Source organism: Lotus japonicus, chromosome 5, assembly GCF_012489685.1.
Source record: "Lotus japonicus ecotype B-129 chromosome 5, LjGifu_v1.2".
Lineage (NCBI taxonomy): Eukaryota > Viridiplantae > Streptophyta > Magnoliopsida > Fabales > Fabaceae > Lotus > Lotus japonicus.
This window is the reverse complement of record NC_080045.1, coordinates 27,970,434-27,991,497: the sequence shown is the minus strand read 5'-3', so window position 1 is coordinate 27,991,497 and position 21,064 is coordinate 27,970,434.

The window sequence follows — 21,064 nt, the reverse complement described above, 5'->3', positions numbered from 1 at the left end:
TGGCTAAGTCTCAAACCCCACATTCGGACTTGCCTAGGGTTGTTCATCCAACCCGAAATGTCAAAGATCACCAGGTCAATGAACCTCCACTCCGAAGTTGCGTCAAAACGCTCAATTCAACACATCATCAATATCATAAGTTATGAAAACAATCATAACAATAAATCATCATCATAAACAACATCAGATAAAGCATAAGTCGAATTTATCGACGCCTATCATGCAATCATAGCTAAATATAGCAAGTTGCCCTAACCTCGAGCTGTTCCAGCTTCGCAAACAAAGTTATCCTCAAACAATTGCTCTGAGTATTCCAAAGTTCCTTCAACTGAACCTCGGAGGAAAACAAAGCAGAAACCAAACAAAATCGATTAGTTCGATCGCAAAACAATACATAAACGATAGACAAAGCATTAAAGCTTCAGAATACGACAATCGGGTACGAAAGGACAAGTTTTCGAAAACGAAAAACTCCCCCCCCCCCTTAGGAAATAGCCCACGGCCATAAGGAGAAAAGGGCTTCGGCTCTTTTTCTTCGATCAAATCAATTCACAAGGTAGTTTTAGGGTAAAACTAAGGCAAAGAAACTGTCGGAACAATTTTCGGACAATCGGGCCGAAATACAACTATCCAGGGGCATTTTGGTCCAAAATAAAGGCTCAAAACTTCAAAGTTATCAGTTCTGAAAACAAATTTGACAGCAATGATCCTCATGACATCCGTGACAACAAATCCTAAAGGCACGAAGTCAGATTAAGTCTTTTCGACAATAAAGTTTCGAAATGTGAGACAAAAAGGGTTTTGAAACAGTTTTTCAGATCCTGGACAACTGGATCACAATCAGCGTTTACTGACAGAGGTTTTAGACTCAGGGGAACGTAAGGAACATAACCCAACCAAGAAATCGAAGAAATCGAACCATTTTAGAAAAAGCTCAAAACTGTGAGCACAGAAACGACTTTAGAAACGCAACAGAAACAACAATCAGAGGTAGGAATCGTGTTAGTTACCTCGATACCTAGAAGTAGGGACGAACTGCGCGAAGATTGGTCAAGTTTTCGCGAAAATCTCCTCCCCCCTTGCTCTCCACGAAATTCAGCCACAATAGGAAGAAAATGAAGGAATTTTTGCTTTTTGAGCTATTTATAGGCAGGCGAAATCGCGGGAAAATGAAAATTTCGCGATTCCGATTTTTGCAGCACGATCACCGTGGAATTCTAAGAGAGATTCTGGCGTCAGAATTCCATAACTCAAAACAAATATCTAAGATTTAGGAAAAACGATATCCAAAACGCCAAAAGCGGTGTAAGTTAGTCTGTCCCGAAAAACTACTTTTTGCTGTGATGCTCAGACGACAAAACTTCCAACAGAAGAAAGATTGGAAATGTCGAAACAAGTTTGGCAGCGCGAACGGAATCTTTGTTAGAAGTCCCGAATAGAAAAAGTCTTCATCCTTCGCTCAAAACTAAGGTTTCGAAGCAAAGAAATTAGCGTCGGCGGACATCCGAAAAGTAAATACTATCGTGCGTACAGTCCAGAGTTCCGAAATGAAATGCTGGTCGAAGGAAAAATAAAGAGAATCTTTAAATTTTCCAAGAATTCGAAATATCGCCTAAACATTGCTTTAAAAGCGAAATTAGCCTATTCTGGACATGCTCGCCATAAGGCAGGTGTGCAGACGACTCGCACTAGCTCCGAAAGAAACAACGCCACATTCCTCGAGCAATTCCTGAACTTTCTTCTTCATTAATCTTTCTCAAATATCAAACTCCTGTCACACTTACACTGATTCCACGCGTGAGTCGGAAATTAACTTGTTCCGAAAATCCGGGTCTTACAAACCACATAGCACTTAGCATATATAGCATGCACCACACATCCTAGATTACCCACATAGCACATAGCATGTAAGTCAATCTCAAAAGCATTCAGTAGATGAATCATCTACATTGTCAGCCGAAGCCTTAGAAAACATTTTCCAATCAAACACAAACAAGTGCATAAACAGTAAATCAATGTCGAAAACATCGACCCTAAGCATTAACTAGAGATTCAGTGAGTAGCCCTCACCTGTAGATTCTCCAGGATGGTCCTCTAACACTTCCTCACAGTCAAAGCGTTGTTCCTCAGGGAATTCCTCAAAATCACCTTTAGAGCAAAACCACAGAAATACTATCAGAATCTATCGGAAACTAAGCTATCAATGCTCACTAAGGTTACCCGAAGTAATACATACTCCGAGGTACGATAATCTAGCGCGAAAGGACAAGTTTTCGAAAAAGAAATTTTCCTCCTCCCCCTCTATAGCTCTCGGCCACTATTCACAAATAGGTGGGTCGATTTTTCTTCGATCAAACTTGGTTCCTATGCTATCATTAGCCGTAACTAAGGGTATTCTAAACTCGGAAAAATTATCGGATCAAAAACTGTCGCAGGGGTATTTTGGTCATGATTTTTAACTTAGAATTTCAAAACTGAAATCCCAAAAAGCAAATTTGACAGGGACGTCACTAACGACGTTTATGACAACTAATCCTACTGGCACTAAGCTAAGGCGATAGTTTTCAGCCCAAAAGACGAAGCTTTACTCCAAAAATGGGTATTTGAGGCATAAATTGATTCCGGCGGAATTTCGGCGACATAACGGAAAAACTAATCCGACAGAAGTGATCTTGGGCACGTAAGGAAGATGTTTAGAATCAAAAATGAAATATTCAGGATAGTTTTGCAAAAACCTCAAAACTATCAGCTCAGAAAAGTCTACAGAAAAGCTATGGAAAAAGCGATCAGAGGTAAGGATTAGCGACTATACCTCGAAACCTTGAAGTAGCAACTGATTAATCGACGATCAAGCAAGGATTGAACAAAAGCTCTTCTTCCTTCCTCTTCAATGGAGCTCGCGGATTTGGGAGAGAAATGGAGGAGTTTTTGTAATTTTTCTCACCTTTCTTGCTATATATAGAGGTTGGCAAAACGCGGTAAAATGAAAGTTTCGCGAATCTGATTTTTCCGGCGTCATTCTCCGTGAATTCTAAGATAGGTTTTGGCGAAAGAATTCCAAAACTAAAATGAGGTCTCCTTGTATTTTTGGTAACTAATGCAAAGTCGGTGTAAAACTATTTTACCCGATAAGTTGCTTTTTGCATCGAATGTCGGAATAGAAAACTTCCTTCTGAAGAAAGATTGAAATCATCGAGAGAAATGGGTGTACGCATGTGGAATCTTCATTTGATGTTCCGAATAGAAAAAGTCTTCATTGTCGGTTGATTCTAGGGTTTTGAAATACCAGGGATTCGGTTTCGGCAAACTTCCGATGATTGGAATCGGACGTTCGTAGATCCTAGAGTTTCGCCTCGAAACGATTGTGATATATGGAGAAAGAGAAGTTCTAACATTTCTCTGAAGATTTTTGGACTAAATTCCTACAGTGTTCCAAGGGTGGAACATAGTTCGATTTCCTAAGGTTCTTGTCCTAGGTTTTAAAACGAATATTAGTCGTGCTATAACTTAAATCGACTTCGATACAATCCTTTGACTTTTCCTGAACTTTCTCCTTCATAAATTTATTTCATTTGGTAAACTCTAGTTCCGGTTTCCCTTCACGATACATCAACCCTAATCGTGAATAGGATTCTATTTACTTGGCATAAGCTTAAAAACTTGGGCCTTACATGCACTTTGATAGTGATACCATTTTTCTTCTCTCCATTTCCATACTAGTAATTAAGTACATCAGTAATTCTCATTTCTCTATCAGTGGGTTGATAAATAGCTGCTAAATTCATACTAGCTTAATTTTTATTTTGGCATAAATAACATATTTTGTGTGCTTGTTGTGTTTTCTGCCAAGAAACTATGCTTGCTTTATAAACTGTTAGCCCTTAAAAATATTCTTGCCATCAATTTGCATTTGATAGCCTTCCTCTATCAGTTTATTTTGCTTACACGAAACTATGCTTACTGTAAAACTTTCAGCTCTTAAAAATGCTTGCTATGAACTTCTGTTATCTAATATTTATTGACCCGACCCATAAACTTCACAGAAATAGTTATGGGAAGAAAAATATAACTGGAATTGCATACAAAATATAGCGGCGGTTTAACCCGCCTAAAAAATTTAAATTGAAGTTAGGCTAATTAGCGGCGGTTAAAGCCGCCACCAAATGAAAAAAAAAACAAAAAAACATTGCTCAATATATGGCAGCGGTTAAAACCGACGCCAAGCAGCCAACGAACATATAGCGGCGGTTGTAACCGACGCCAATGAAACCGCCGCAAAATATTTAGCGTCGCCAAACTTAGCGTCACTTTTTTAGCCGACGCTAAGTGTTTTTACCGGCTTATAGCGGCGGTTGACCGCTGCTAAATCCCGGTTTTTTTGTAGTGTAAGTCCGACTACTTCCTGTTGTAAGTTCAAGGTTTGATCAGTGGTTGCATCTCTATATTTTGATGATTACAATTAAGGTTTGTGATGATGAACAATTGTGGTACCCTAACGTTTGTCTCTTTTAGTTGTGACAAACAGGTTCTGAATCTGACCCAAGACTATTCATTCAGAAGAAGAAGAACCAAGGGTTACTAAAAAGAGAGCTCTAAAGCTTACCATGTTCGTTCAGAACAGTGGAAAATCCTTCAGAAGTTCTGAAGATAGAAGCTCTCGAGAGGTACTGAAGAACCGGAGTCAGAAGTTCTGAAGACCAGATGTTCTAGAGGAACGGTCCAGAAGTAGAAGACTCAAGTTCTGAAGACCTGCAAAAAGTTGGTTCGGAAGACCCAAGCTATTCTAGCTCTGACATTCAGAGGTTCTGAGGAACATGTCCAGAAGCAGAAGTTGCAAGGTCAGAAGAATCCAAGCTTCCGTCTGTCTCTGATCAGAAGCTTCACCAACGATCATCTGAAGCACTCCAGATCATAAGTCAGCTGGTGAAAGGACAGGTCACTATCATAGTACGCATCGTACAGTCTCAGTCTGTCCGCCACCGACCTCGTTCAGCCTAGCAGTTTGATATTACAAGATTGCCACTCCAACGGGCAAAACCCTAGCAACGGCTACACCATATGCCTTGGAGTATTTAAAGGCTGAAGAAAGAAGAAAGAAGCTAAGAAACTTTGCTGAAACTATTCAACTCATTCGAACCAATCTCTTAGCATTATTTCTTCACTGTTCTTAAACATCTGAGTTTACCATTAGCTTTTCAGAAGCAATTCTTGTAAACATGAAAGCCTTTACAAACACTTTGTAAGTTCCTTGAGAGACCAAGGTTGGTCGGATCTTGAGAAGACTGAATCAAGGTTGATTCAGTGTTTAGCTTGTCTTGAGAGGATCGGTAGATCAGCTTCTTGAGAGAATACTAGTGAGAAAATCAGTGTATTGTTAGTCACTTAGCAGGTTGCAAAGTGCAGTTGTAACACTCATTGGTTTTTGTGAATTGCCTTCATCAGAAGAAGGAAGAAATCACCTTCACGGGTGGACTGGATTAGCTTGAGCTTTTATCTCAAGTGAACCAGGATAAAATACTTGCGTGCTTTACTTCATATCTTTCAGCACCTAGTTCTTATCTTTGAGTTTGGAAAAAGTTCAAAAGTATATCCTTTATTCAAAAACTCTATTCAAACCCCCCCTTTCTAGTGTTTTTCGCACCTTCAATTGGCATCTGAGCTTCGGTTCTGATTTAAACACCTAACAGTGTTCAGTGATCCAGAACCTAGTGTGAAAAACAACGATGGCCCAAGCCAATACTTCCGCTGACAACAACAACAACAACAACAACAACAACCAACTCAGAGCACCAGTCTTTGATGGTGAAAAGTTTGAGTACTGGAAAGATAGAATAGAGAGTTATTTCCTTGGCACTGACCCAGATCTCTGGGATATGGTCATGGAAGGCTATACTAATCCAGTAGATGCTTCAGGAGTGAAGATCCCCCGTTCTGAAATGACTGACGCTCAGAAGAAGCGTTTCAAGGATGATCACAAGGCTAAGTCTATGCTGTTCAGCTCAATATCATATATTGAATATGAGAAGATCTCTGACAAAGAAACAACAAAATCCATCTATGACTCCTTGGTCATGACGCATGAAGGAAATGAAGAAGTCAAGGAGACCAAGGCTCTTGGTCTCATACAACAATATGAACAGTTCAAGATGGAATCTGGTGAAACCATTGAGGAGATGTACTCAAGGTTTCAAACTCTGATTGCTGGAATCAGAGTGCTAAACAAGAGCTACTCTACTAGTGACCATGTCAAAAAGATCATCAGAAGTTTGCCTAAGGAGTGGATGGTGTAAGACCCCGTTTTAGGGCATATTATTGAAATAATAATATTAAATAATATTCTGTGAATTTCTTGTGCTATATGTGATATTATGCATTTTATTAAGGGGTGATTAATTTTTAGAAGCAATATTAAATCTTAGAAACCTCTAGACGTTGATGTGCGCGACGATACGAGCATTTTGACTGTAATATTGGTAAGGTTCTGCGACGTCGACTTTTAGGTCAAAATCAACCCGACAACAGCGATGAGTTGGCGAATCGAATCGAAGAGGACGATTTTGTGGGCCACACCTTATGGGGAGGTGCTGGGCATGATTTTATGAACATTCTATGAGGGAATATTCCTTGGTTTTGATTTTGAAGGATTTATTTAAATAAAATGGGTTTTTATTTAAATAAAATGCATTTAAATAATTTTAACCTACGGTTTAATATCAAAATTTATTCTGAAAAATATTTTTGAGATATTATGAGAGTGGTGCACGAAAGTTTGGAGCCATAACCATTGATAAGGTTTTTAATTTTAAATTTGAAGTTTTGATGCATTTAGGAGGGAAATTGTGTATTGACTACATTAATTATTTTCGGTTTTTTTAAAATTATTATTTTAAATATTTTTTTGAGAAAATATGAGCATGGTGAAGGTGCTGGACAGCCAAGGCTTATGGAGGAAGGAAAATGAGACTTTTGCAAGTAATTTCCTTTTCTGGCTAGGTTTTATGAAAGAGAAATTTTAGGGATTTTGGTTCCTTGACTTTCAATTAATGGGGGATTAATTTTAGAACTTTTAAAACTTCCAAGGATATTTTTATATCTGATTTAAAACTCTTTGGATTCAGATTTGTATATTTTAAATAATTAAGGATTTAAATGCTATTTTTTTTAAAGGGTTTAATTAGGAAATAAACCTAAATTTGAGAGCTGAATATGGGGAGCTTGGAAAGCTCTAGAAACCCTAATATGGGCTGAGAATTTCGTGGGTTTGGGCTGCTCCTTGGGGAGAAAGAAAAGCATTTAATGCCTGGCTCTCACCCCTCACTAAAAATAGAGCCTTTCCCCCTCTCATTTCTTCACACCAAGCTCATTTGCTCTCTCCTCTCTCTAGCCGTGAGCTTCCTCTCCCTCTCTTGTCTTTCTTTTATTTTTTCTAGTTTTAGTTTCTAAGCCTTGAGCAAGGCCATTCTCATTATGCTCTGTGGTTGCAGCTTAAGCTGATCTGCCAAAAACCAGAAGAGAATGATCTTGATCGGGTTGCTTAAAAATGTTCATGAATGTGGGGTTTTTCTTAAAGAAATTCATGATGTTCTTATAGTATTCTTATGATCTTCAATCAAGGATTTTAGAAAGGAGGTTTTGATCTTGTGAAAGGAAAAGTTTTGGTTTTTCGAGGTTTAAGATAAAAATTTTGAAACGACGGGGAAGGGATATATTATCGCTAAACGACTAGGAAGTTTGAAGCGAGCGTGATCCCGTCAAATCCAAAGTCCTAGGACGTGTTCTGCTGTGTCTAAGGTAAGGGCACTTTTGCTATGATTGATTGTAGCTGTATGACTATGAAATGTTAAGGACCTTATGATGTATGAATATGCTAGTAAGGGCACTTCTGCTATGATTGATTGTAGCTGTATGACTATGAAATGTTAAGGACCTTATGATATATGAATATGCTAGTAAGGGCATTTCGGCTGTGATTGATTGTGATTGTTAGAAAGCATGATACTAGGACTATCAATGTTACATATGTGCTAGATATACTATGTGATAATAATGCAATAAATGTTAGCTAGTGTTATTATGAACATGCCTATATTCCTAGGGTGTTAGCTACATTTATTGATATGCATGCAAGTTATTATGCAATGATATGTTGTTCATAAGAGATGAGCGTGATAGGCTTAGGGCCTAGTGATGATGACTGACTTGCATGGTATGCATTGTGGACCAAGTGACCTGGACTGGGCTTGGTTGGCCGTGGCTGGTGACCTGGACTGGGTAGTCGATGGTGACATTCAGTGGAGGCCCTGAATAAGGACGAACGTGAAACATCAGTACGTTGGAGAGGTCCAACCCCGTTCATCAAGCTGTTGGGCAGCGGTGCGTTGGAGAGGTCCAACTCCGATCGTAGAGTCATGTTCGTCCAACCTTTCCAAGAGGGATTGGCTTATGGATATCCAAAGAGTCTGCATGCATGTGCACGAGCATTGACTAACAATAACATAGAACTATGAAATAGTTTCCTATACTTGTGAAACCTAGAACTTAAAATAGTTCCCTTATTTGTGAATGTTAGCTTAGGGAAGAACTTGTGATTGATAGGGTAGTATACCCTACTTATGATACGTGTGTGTTAGAAGTTGACCCTTGCTTGTTTGCTGTTTGTTGTTTGTTGTTTGGGGCGCTTAACGCCTAGACAACAAGCATGTGTGTGATCAGTCGAGATGCGGTCCTATACCTACTTGATGTGGACGACGACAAGGCTCGAGACATCGACCGCGCGACCGATGGTTCAGCTATGGGATTGGCGAGAGAAGAGGATATGAGACGATGTGATGCAAGCGTTGGAGGAGGCCTTGGAGGGCACGCGGCCTATGAGTCGGGTTTTGAGTGTGATAATTGAGTCTGTACTTGGGGGTGAGGTGAGTTTGTTTATAGGGTTCGAACCTAACCTAGAGACCTTCTTGTTGTGTTGGCTCGGGGCGGTCGAACACTAGTTTAATCATTATGTTGTAATTTGAAAGAATCATTGTACGCTTCCAAAGCTTTTATTAATAAAATGAATTATTCAGTCTACTTCTCAAGTTACTACTTTTTATTTGTAAGCAATGTTTCGAAAAGGTTTTTATTTCGGTTAAAATTTACACCCGTTTTTGGAAAAAGGTTACTAAATTAACCTTCGAGAAATCGGGGCGTTACATTGTGGTATTAGAGCTTTGGTTGAGAAAACCAGAGCTTTGGGTTAGTGGTCCCTAAGAGTTGTGTCTGAGATAGTTGGGTAGAAATTGTTTGCTAAGATGTTTGCTTGACTTGTGAGAATGTCTGGGGCATCATTGGTTATGTCAACCCTTGGAGTCCTTAGAGTCCTTAGACTCTGAAGCCTTATTTGATGTTTTTTTTGGACTGTAAACTTAGATGAGGAACTCATGAAGGTTGAAAGATACCTCCACGACATGATCCATCAAACACACAGTTGGCTTAGGCCATAGGCAAGCGACCCTTACGAAGTTCACTGTGGGCCAATTGCTGGAACTACAACAAATCAAGACACCCGACGAGGGATTGCAAGGCACTAAAGGTAGAAGCAACCTAGAATGCTGCATCTCATGGTGGCCAAAGGAACCAAGCTCGATGGAAGGACGTACCTTGCTTTAAGTGCGAAAAATTGGATTGCTATGCCGACATATGCAAGGAAGATGCAAAAGTATGCTTTAACTAAGGGTTGTCGTTTACCAAAGATCGAGGTTGGAATGAACGCTCCAAGTGGGACACGTCTGACCACATGGAGACTTTGTGTCTACTACCGCCAGTTAAACAAGGTTGACATAACCTTTCAAACGACTGACCCGAGAGAACCAATCGTTCGCTTGGACAGAGAAGTGTGAGGCTAGTTTCCAAGAGTCGAAGAAGCGTTTGACGTCTGCACCAGTGTTAGCGTTGCTAAGGGCAGACGAACCTTAAGAAATTTACTGTGATTCTTTTCACCATGGACTTGACGACGAGATAATGCAATAAAAGAAGGCAATCTCCTATGCGTTGAGACAATTGAGGAGTCGACACAAGAATAGCTGTCGGATCACGAGAAGTATCAGAGTATACGGCGGAAGCATGGTATGCCCTCTGTGGTAGTTTCAAGGAGGAAACTATTTTAAGGAAGGTGGTGTTGTGTTGGACTCGGTTAAATAAATAATATCTAGTATTATTTTATGAATTGTTTGCGCTTTATGTGATTTTTGTGAATTGGTGTGTTAAAGGCTCATTATGGAGTCATAGAGCGGGAAATCACATTGACAGAGTCAATATCATCCCTGAGTTTTTATGATGTTTTGCGTGTTTGTGATACACTCTCGATTATCCTTGCTTATCAGAGATGGTGGAAGGAACCTTCAGCTATGAAAGGATGGCGGATGGAGCCAATGATCGGAGTGCGTCGATCAAGATGGTGGATGGAACCATTAAGGTCGATGAGATGGTGGATGGAACAATCAGTTAAGCAGGAATGGTGGATGGAACCATTGGTTAGACCGAGATGGTGGATGGAACCATCAGGGAAGACGGGATTGGTGGATGGAACCATCAGGGAAGACGGGATTGGTGGATGGAACCAACGATCATATATGGTGGATGGAACCATATATCGGACAAACTAGATGGTGGATGGAACCGTCGAATGGACTAGGTGGTGGATGGAACCACCGAACGAGTGCATTGGTGGATGGAACCTTTGAGCTCAGTGTCCGGAAGGTTTGTTTTCCCGTGTCTGAGCTGTTGATGTTGCATCGGATCACCTGGACGGGACGCCGACCAGCGTGTACCGGCATGAGCATAACACCTGTTTGACTTAAACTTTTTGTTGTTTTCGTGTGACTGCATTGAGGCAGCTTGAGTCGTGTTCTTACGGGAGAGTTCCGTAAATTCCTACGATGAGTGCCTAGGTTATAGACAGTGTAATGAGAGTAACTCAAACGCCCTTACCAATTATTTTTCTAATTGCCATCTTTTGAAAATTGAGCCTGATCAACTTAATATTGGAAAATGGTGATCAGAATGATAGTTGGTGTTGGACTATGAAAGGAACTTTAAGGAGAGACAGATTCCCTTTTTTGGAAATGATGTGGAACCAGACAACTAGAGATGTCACGTGAAGACCAGAAAGATGAGACAAAGGACGATAACCTATTTATTGAGACGACTGAAAATTTGTGGAAAGTATCAGAGTGCACAGTGGAGGCGTGGTGTTTCTTGTAACACCCCGATTTCCAGGTGTCACTTTAGTAACCAAAAATAAACTTTCGCGGAAAAACAGGTAATTTTTTTTTCGTTTTCTTTCCTTTAAATAAAAGCGATAAAGAAATAAGACAAAACCCATCAACTAACTAACTGATATACAAATATATACACAAGTACAGCCTCAGCTACACTCTCCCGTCACGCGCACTCGCAGTGACTCCAAAGTAGTACGCCCGTAGGCAAATATGTACAAACCAGCACTGTAAGTAAAAGTATCAAAATACAGTTAGTTATCCAAGAGAAAGTCGGCACCCAAAAATGGCCTGAAAGAAAGACCCCTATACTCCGACAGACTCTCTGTGATCCTCCTCAAAAGAACCACACAAAAAGCCACACATCGGAACCCTACCCGATCCCAACAAGATAAGACGATCAGAGCTCTACACAAAAAATGACGCTAATCCTAACCTACCCTCCCAGCTCAGCTCAGTACTCCTCCTCCTCCTCATCGCTGCTCGGCGAGTAGCTCTCCCCACTGCTCTCGGAGTCAGAGTCGGAATCCACCGTAATCATCTCGGTGTCCAAATCCATGACCTCCCTCCTAATTGTCCTGCGCACCGCCCTAGTCGAGCCGGTCTCCACATCCACCTCTCCTGTAAGAACATCCTCCTCCACCACCCTCATCAAGGGGTCCACACGGTAGCCGTGCGGTGAAGAGAAAGATAAGAGACGTGAGGCAGATGGGACGACAGACTCCCTCCTCGGCCGCACAAGCCTAGAGGACGACGCCACGTCGGTAGGGGCAATGGCAGTAGTAGAAGGTGGCACAACAGGTGTAGCAGCAGCAGCAGGCTCGATCTCCGCTGGGTCCTCCTCAATAGAAGGTGAAGTCGGAGGTGGTAAAGGTGGAGCATGTCCAGTGCCTGGTCCACAGTGAACTGAGGGTGGCAAGTCAAAACTCAGCTCCATACGCCGTAGCACTCCTCTCGTCAGGCGTCCTCGCTCATCCGTCCGGTCCTCCATGACCCTTCCCCTATACGTCGCCCGGTGACCAGCCACATCGATCACCCAAGCGGTGGGGGCATCCCTATCCAGCAGCTCATATCTGATCCCCCCCGAGGGAGAGACCATCGAGAACCAGTCGGCCATCGACATCTGGCAGCAGGCCGACCGCCCAAACACAAACATACAAACAAAGCCAAGGCGCTAGGGTCAACTCACAGAAATAAGTAGATATACACTCAACATACTCAACATGTGATATGGGGTATAGATACATATGTTGTTACATAAACATATAGATAATCCTAGCATGTTATGGCTCTAACATTGCTTCAATAAATCAAACAACACACAATCTCAGTCAACATGAATGTATGCGTGAAATGCAATCATGATCCGGATTTGTGACGCGTTCCCGTTCACCACAAGTGAAGCATTCCCGTTCTTCACTATGGATGAACCATTCCCGTTATTCATCCTGGATGAACCATTCCCGTTATTCATCCTCGGTGAACCATTCCCGTTATTCACCGTATGATGAACCATTCCCGTTATTCACCGTATGATGAACCATTCCCGTTATTCACCATGAGATGCACAGGTGAACCATTCCCGTTATTCACCCGATTGAATGCAATATGGTTAGCCAAACATCGAATCGTCCTCACCACATAAGTGTTTAGCTCAACCCAAACTCAAAACAAAACCATGAGTTAGTGTCGGTCAATACAACACAACTCGGAGTTCAGTGTCGGTCAATACAACACAACTCCACCCACAAGAGTACACAAGGGTCTAGTGTCGGTCAATACAACACAGCCCAAACAATAAGAGCATTAAGTGTCGGTCAATACAACACAGCTCCAACAACAAGAGAACCCAAGGGATTAGTGTCGGTCAATACAACACAACCCCAACAACAAGAGTACGTAAAGTACTCGGTGACTTTCAATCATCACCATAGCTCACCTCAGTGGCTTTCCCCAATTCCAATAACTCTCCAAACCCACAACAAAATCGACTTTTCCCCGTCTTTCGTTAATATTTTCCCCTTTAGTTCTCCTATGATTATTCGTTTAGTAAAAACGTTTCAAATTGAATTAGTCAGGTTATGAGTTTATTTCTCAAAGTCTAAGTCTCCCAAAGTCTCTAATTTTCGAAATTCTATTCATTCTAGGTTTTCCGAAAACCAACCACCCAAAAGAAGTTTCCCGGGGAAAGTCTAAGAATACGAACAGATACCAACAAATGGCTAAGTCTCAAACCCCACATTTGGACTTGCCTAGGGTTGTTCATCCAACCCAAAGTATCAAAGATCACCAGATCAATGAATCTCCACTCCGAAGTCGCGTCAAAATGCTCAATCCAACAGAAGCACAACATCACAAGTTATGTAAAACATTATAACAACAACTCATCATCATAAACAACATCAGATAAAGCATAAGTCGAATTTATCGATGCCTATCATGCAATCATAGCTAATATAGTAAGTTGCCCTAACCTCGAGCTGTTCCAGCTTCGCAATCAAAGTTTTCCTCAAACAATTGCTCTGAGTATTCCAAAGTTCCTTCAACTGAACCTCGGAGAAAAACAAAGCAGAATCCAAACAATATCGATTAGTTCGATCACAATACAACACATAAACGATATACAAAGCATTAAAGCTTCAGAATACGACAATCGGGTACGAAAAGACAAGTTTTCGAAACCGAAAAACTCCTCCCCTAAAGGAATAGCCCACGACCTCAAAGGAAAAGGGCTTCGGCTCTTTTTCTTCGATCAAATCAATTCACAAGGTAGTTTTAGGGTAAAACTAAGGCAAAGAAAATGTCGGAACAATTTTCGGACAATCGGGTCGAAATACGACTATCCAGGGGCATTTTGGTCCAAAATAAAGGCTCAAAACCTCAAAGTTATCAGTTCGGAAAACAAATTTGACAACAATGATCCTAACGATATCCGTGACAACAAATCCTAAAGGCACGAAGTCAGATTACAGCTTTTCGACAATAAAGTTTCGAAATGTGAGACAAAAAGGGTTTTTGAATCAATTTTTCAGATCCTGGACAACTGAATCGCAATCGGCGATTACTGAAAGAGGTTTTAGACTCTAGGGAACGTAAGGAACATAACCCAACCAAGAAATCAGAGAAATCAGACAATTTTACAAAAAGCTCAAAACTGTGAGCACAGAAACGACTTCAGAAACGCAACAGAAACAGTAATCAGAGGTAGGATTCATGCTAGTTACCTCAATACCTAGAAGTAGGGATGAACTGCACGAAGATCAGTCAAGTTTTCGCGAAAATCTTCTTCTCCCCCAAGCTCCTCAAACTCGCGGCTCTAATGGTGGTTTTGGTGAGATATTTTGCTTTTTCGCCTATTTATTGGCGGGTAAAATCGCGGAAAATGAAAATTTCGCGATTCCGATTTTTGCAGCACGTTCACCGAAGAATTCTAAGAGAGATTCTGGCGTCAGAATTCCAGAACTCAAAACAAATATCTATGATTTGAGAAAAACGATATCTAAAATCCCAAAGGCGGTGTAAGTTAATCTATCCCGAAAAACTACTTTTTGCTGTGATGCTCAAACGACAAAACTTCCTACTGAAGAAAGATTGGAAATGTCGAAACAAATTTGGCAACGCGGACGGAAACTTCGTTAGAAGTCCCGAAAAGAAAAAGTCTTCATCCATCGCTCGAATCTAGGGTTTTGAAGCAAAGAAATTAGTGTCGGCGGACTTCCGGAAAGTAAATACTATCGTGCGTACAGTCCAGAGTTCCGAAATGAAACGCTGGTCGAAGGAAAAATAAAGAGAATCTTTAAATTTTCCAAGGATTCGAAATCTCACTTAAAACGTTGCTCTAAAGCGAAATTAGCCTATTCTAGACACGCTCGCCATAAGGCAGGTGTGCAGACGACTCGTACTAACTCCGAAAGCAACTACGCAACATTCCTCAAGTAATTCCTGAACTTTCTTCTTCATTAATCTTTCTCAAATATCAAACTCCTGTCACGCTTACACTGATTCTACGCTTACATTTCTTTCTATAGTAGTTTCAAGGACGAAACTATTTTAAGGAGGGTGGTATTGTAAGACCCTGTTTTAGGGCATATTATTGAAATAATAATATTAAATAATATTCTGTGAATTTCTTGTGCTATATGTGATATTATGCATTTTATTAAGGGGTGATTAATTTTTAGAAGCAATATTAAATCTTAGAAACCTCTAGACGTTGATGTGCGCGACGATACGAGCATTTTGACTGTAATATTGGTAGGGTTCTGCGACGGCGACTTTTAGGTCAAAATCGACCCGACAACAGTGATGAGTTGGCGAATCAAATCGAAGAGGACGATTTTGTGGGCCACACCTTATGGGGAGGTGCTGGGCATGATTTTATGAACATTCTATGAGGGAATATTACTTGGTTTTGTTTTTGAAGGTTTTATTTAAATAAAATGAGTTTTTATTTAAATAAAATGCATTTAAATAATTTTAACCTACGGTTTAATATCAAAATTTATTCTGAAAAATATTTTTGAGATATTAGGAGAGTGGTGCACGAAAGTTTGGAGCCATAACCATTGATAAGGTTTTTAATTTTAAATTTGAAGTTTTGATGCATTTAGGAGGGAAATTGTGTATTGACTGCATTAATTATTTTGGGTTTTTTTAAAATTATTATTTTAAATATTTTTTTGAGAAAATCTGAGCATGGTGAAGGTGCTGGACAGCCAAGGCTTATGGAGGAAGGAAAATGAGACTTTTGCAAGTAATTTCCTTTTCTGGCTAGGTTTTATGAAAGAGAAATTTTAGGGATTTTGATTCCTTGACTTTCAATTAATGGGGGATTAATTTTTGAACTTTTAAAACTTCCAAGGATATTTTTATATCTGATTTAAAACTCTTTGGATTCAGATTTGTATATTTTAAATGATTAAGGATTTAAATGCTATTTTTTTTAAAGGGTTTAATTAGGAAATAAACCTAAATTTGAGAGCTGAATATGGGGAGCTTGGAAAGCTCTAGAAACCCTAATATGGGCTGAGCATTTCGTGGGTTTGGGCTGCTCCTTGGGGAGAAAGAAAAGCATTTAATGCCTGGCTCTCACCCCTCACTAAAAATAGAGCCTTTCCCCCTCTCATTTCTTCACACCAAACTCATTTGCTCTCTCCTCTCTCTAGCCGTGAGCTTCCTCTCCCTCTCTTGTCTTTCTTTTATTTTTTCTAGTTTTAGTTTCTAAGCCTTGAGCAAGGCCATTCTCAATATGCTCTGTGGTTGCAGCTTAAGCTGATCTGCCAAAAACCAGAAGAGAATGATCTTGATCGGGTTGCTTAGGAATGTTCATGAATGTGGGGTTTTTCTTAAAGAAATTTATGATGTTCTTATAGTATTCTTATGATCTTCAAACAAGGATTTTAGAAAGGAGGTTTTGATCTTGTGAAAGGAAAAGTTTTGGTTTTTCGAGGTTTAAGATAAAAAATTTGAAACGACGGGGAAGGGATATATAATCGCTAAACGACTACTAATTCGTACCGTTACTCTGTCCACATGACTAGGAACTTTGAAGCGAGCGTGATCCCACCAAAGCCAAAGTCCTAGGACGTGTTCTGCTGTGTCTAAGGTAAGGGCACTTTTGCTATGATTGATTGTAGCTGTATGACTATGAAATCTTAAGGACCTTATGATGTATGAATATGCTAGTAAGGACACTTCTGCTATGATTGATTGTAGCTGTATGACTATGAAATGTTAAGGACCTTATGATATATGAATATGCTAGTAAGGGCATTTCAGCTGTGATTGATTGTGATTGTTAGAAAGCATGATACTAGGACTATCAATGTTACATATGTGCTAGATATACTATGTGATAATAATGCAATAAATGTTAGCTAGTGTTATTATGAACATGCCTATATTCCTAGGGTGTTAGCTACATTTATTGATATGCATGCAAGTTATTATGCAATGATATGTTGTTCATAAGAGATGAACGTGATAGGCTTAGGGCCTAGTGATGATGACTGACTTGCATGGCATGCGTTGTGGACCAAGTGACCTGGACTGGGCTTGGTTGGCCACGGCTGGTGACCTGGACTGGGCTAGTCGATGGTGACATTCAGGGGAGGCCCTGAATAAGGACGAACGTGAAACAACAGTACGTTGGAGAGGTCCAACCCCGTTCATCAAGCTGTTGGGCAGCGGTGCGTTGGAGAGGTCCAGCTCCGACCGTAGAGTCATGTTCGTCCAACCTTTCCAAGAGGGATTGGCTTATGGATATCCAAAGAGTCTGCATGCATGTGCACGAGCATTGACTAAAAATAACATAGAACTATGAAATAGTTTCCTATACTTGTGAAACCTAGAACTTAAAATAGTTCCCTTATTTGTGAATGTTAGCTTAGGGAAGAACTTGTGATTGATAGGGTAGTATACCCTACTTATGATACGTGTGTGTTAGAAGTTGACCCTTGCTTGTTTGCTGTTTGTTGTTTGTTGTTTGTTGTTTGGGGCGCTTAAAGCCTAGACAACAAGCATGTGTGTGATCAGCCGAGATGCGGTCCTATACCTGCTTGATGTGGACGACGACAAGGCTCGAGACATCGACCGCGCGACCGATGGTTCAGCTATGGGATTGGCGAGAGAAGAGGATACGAGACGATGTGATGCAAGCGTTGGAGGAGGCCTTGGAGGGCACGCGGCCTATGAGTCGGGTTTTGAGTGTGATAATTGAGTCTGTACTTGGGGGTGAGGTGAGTTTTTTTATAGGGTTCGAACCTAACCTAGAGACCTTCTTGTTGTGTTGGCTCGGGGCGGTCGAACACTAGTTTAATCATTATGTTGTAATTTGAAAGAATCATTGTACGCTTCCAAAGCTTTTATTAATAAAATGAATTATTCAGTCTACTTCTCAAGTTACTACTTTTTATTTGTAAGCAATGTTTCGAAAAGGTTTTTATTTCGGTTAAAATTTACACCCGTTTTTGGAAAAAGGTTACTAAAGTGACCATCGAGAAATCGGGGCGTTACAGATGGCTTTCGTCACTGCACTAAAACTCTCCAGGAATCTGAACTCTTTGAAGCTAGAAAAGCTTGTGAGTCATCTCAGAAGCCATGAGATTGAACTCAAAGAGCACTAGCCTCAAAAGAAAGACAAATCTATTGCTCTTAAATCAAAATCTGATAAAGCGAAAGCTTATCAGGCAGAAGGGAAAAATGATTGGAAAAGGCTCCATAGGAGATGGAAAAATTCCATTTATTAATGATGTACTTCTGGTGGAAGGATTATTGCATAACTTGCTCTCCATAAGCCAAATAGCTGACAAAGGTTATGATGTGATCTTCAATCAAACCGGCTGCAAAGCTGTTAGTCAAACAGATGGATCTATTATGTTTTCTAGGAAGAGAAGAAATGATATTTACAAAATCAAATCTTCTGAACTGCTTTCTCAGAAGGTCAAGTGTCTCATGTCAGTTAACGATGAGCAATGGGTTTGGCACAGACGTCTAGGACATGCCAGCCTCAGGAAGATCTCTCAACTAAGCAAGCTAAACCTCGTCAGAGGATTGCCTCGTCTGAAGTTCTCATCAGAGGCTCTGTGTGAAGCTTGTCAGAAGGGAAAATTCACCAAGAAACCTTTTAAAGCAAAGAATGTAGTATCTAGAACAAGACCCCTCGAGCTACTTCACATTGATCTCTTTGGACCAGTGAAAACTGAATCCATTGGAGGAAATAAGTATGGGTTAGTCATTGTGGATGACTACAGCAGGTGGACATGGGTAAATTCTTGAGGCTCAAGGATGAAACACACACTATGTTCACCAACTTCATTACCCAAGTTCAGAAGGAGTTCCAAACTTCTGTGATTACTATCAGAAGTGATCATGGTGGAGAATTTGAAAACAAAGCCTTTGAAGATTTGTTCAACTCTCAAGGGATCTCTCACAACTTCTCCTGTCCTCGCACTCCTCAACAAAATGGAGTTGTTGAAAAAAAGAACAGAACTCTTCAGGTGATGGCTCGCACCATGATGCAAGAATCAAGTATGGCCAAGCACTTCTGGGCAGAAGCAATCAACACTGCATGCTATATTCATAATAGAATCTCCATCAGACCAATTCTGGAGAAGACCCCTTATGAGCTGTGCAAAGGAAGACAACCTGATATCTCTTACTTCCATCCATTTGGAAGTACCTGCTACATGCTCAACACTAAGGAGCAATTGGGTAAATTCGATTTAAAGCTTTAAAATGCTATTTCCTTGGTTATTCTGAAAGATCTAAAGGTTTTAGAATTTATAATATTGTTCATCAAACTGTTGAGGAATCTATCCAGATTAGATTTGATGATAAGCTTGGCTCAGAAAAGTCAAAGCTGTTTGAAAGATTTGCAGATCTCAGCATTGACCCGTCAGAAGCTAATCAACCAAAGGTCAGTCCAGAGAATGTTGCTCCAGAGGTAGAAGCATCTGAAGATGCTCCACCAACTTCCGATCAATTTCAGAAGAAGAAGAGAATAGCTGCCTCTCATCCAGAAGAACTGATTATTGGCAACAAAGATGCTCCTGTCAGAACGAGGTCCATGCTCAAACCTTCAGAAGAGACTCTTCTGAGTCTGAAGGGACTTGTATCTCTCATTGAGCCCAAATCAGTTGATGAAGTTCTTGAAGATAAAGGCTGGATTCTGGCAATGCAAGAAGAACTAGATCAGTTCACCAAGAATGATGTCTGGTCCTTAATGCCAAAACCCAAAGGTTTCCATGTCATAGGAACCAAGTGGGTATTCAGAAACAAGGTGAATGAAAAAGGAGAAGTCACGAGAAACAAGGCAAGACTGGTGGCTCAAGGCTACAGTCAACAAGAGGGGATTGACTACACTGAGACCTTTGCTCCTGTGGCAAGGCTTGAAGCTATAAGGCTACTGATCTCTTTCTCAGTGAATCACAACATCATTCTTCATCAGATGGATGTCAAGAGTGCCTTCCTAAATGGTTACATTTCAGAGGAAGTGTACGTCAAGCAACTGCCTGGCTTTGAAGATGACAAGCATCCAGAGCACGTTTACAAGCTCAAGAAGTCACTCTATGGACTGAAACAAACTCCTAGAGCTTGGTATGAAAGGCTTAGCTCATTTCTTCTAAAGAATGAGTTTGTAAGGGGTAAAGGTGACAATACTCTCTTCTGCAAAACCTATAAGAATGATATTCTTATAGTTCAGATTTATGTTGTTGACATTATATTTGGTTCTGCTAATCCCTCTCTTTGCAAGGAATTCTCTAAGATGATGCAGGCTGAATTCGAAATGAGCATGATGGGAGAACTCAAATACTTCCTGGGAATTCAAATTGATCAACGTCCAGGAGTCACTTATATCCATCAGAAGAAGTATACTTTGGAACTTCTGAAGAAGTTCAACATGAGTAACTGCAACATCTCTAAGACCCCAATGCATCCAACATGTATTCTTGAGAAAGAGGAAGTTTCCTCTAAGGTTTGTCAGAAGCTCTATCGTGGAATGATAGGCTCTCTTCTTTATTTAACAGCTTCCAGACCTGATATATTGTTTAGTGTGCATCTCTGTGCTAGATTTCAATCAGATCCTAGAGAGACTCACTTAACAGCTGTTACGAGGATCCTCAAATATCTGAAAGGAACCACTAACCTTGGCTTGATGTATAGAAAAACATCAGAGTATACACTCTCAGGTTTTTGTGATGCTGACTTTGCTGGAGACAGAGTGGAAAGGAAAAGCACCTCAGGGAGTTGCCATTTCCTTGGAGCAAATCTTGTCACTTGGTCAAGCAAGAGACAGAACACAATTGCTC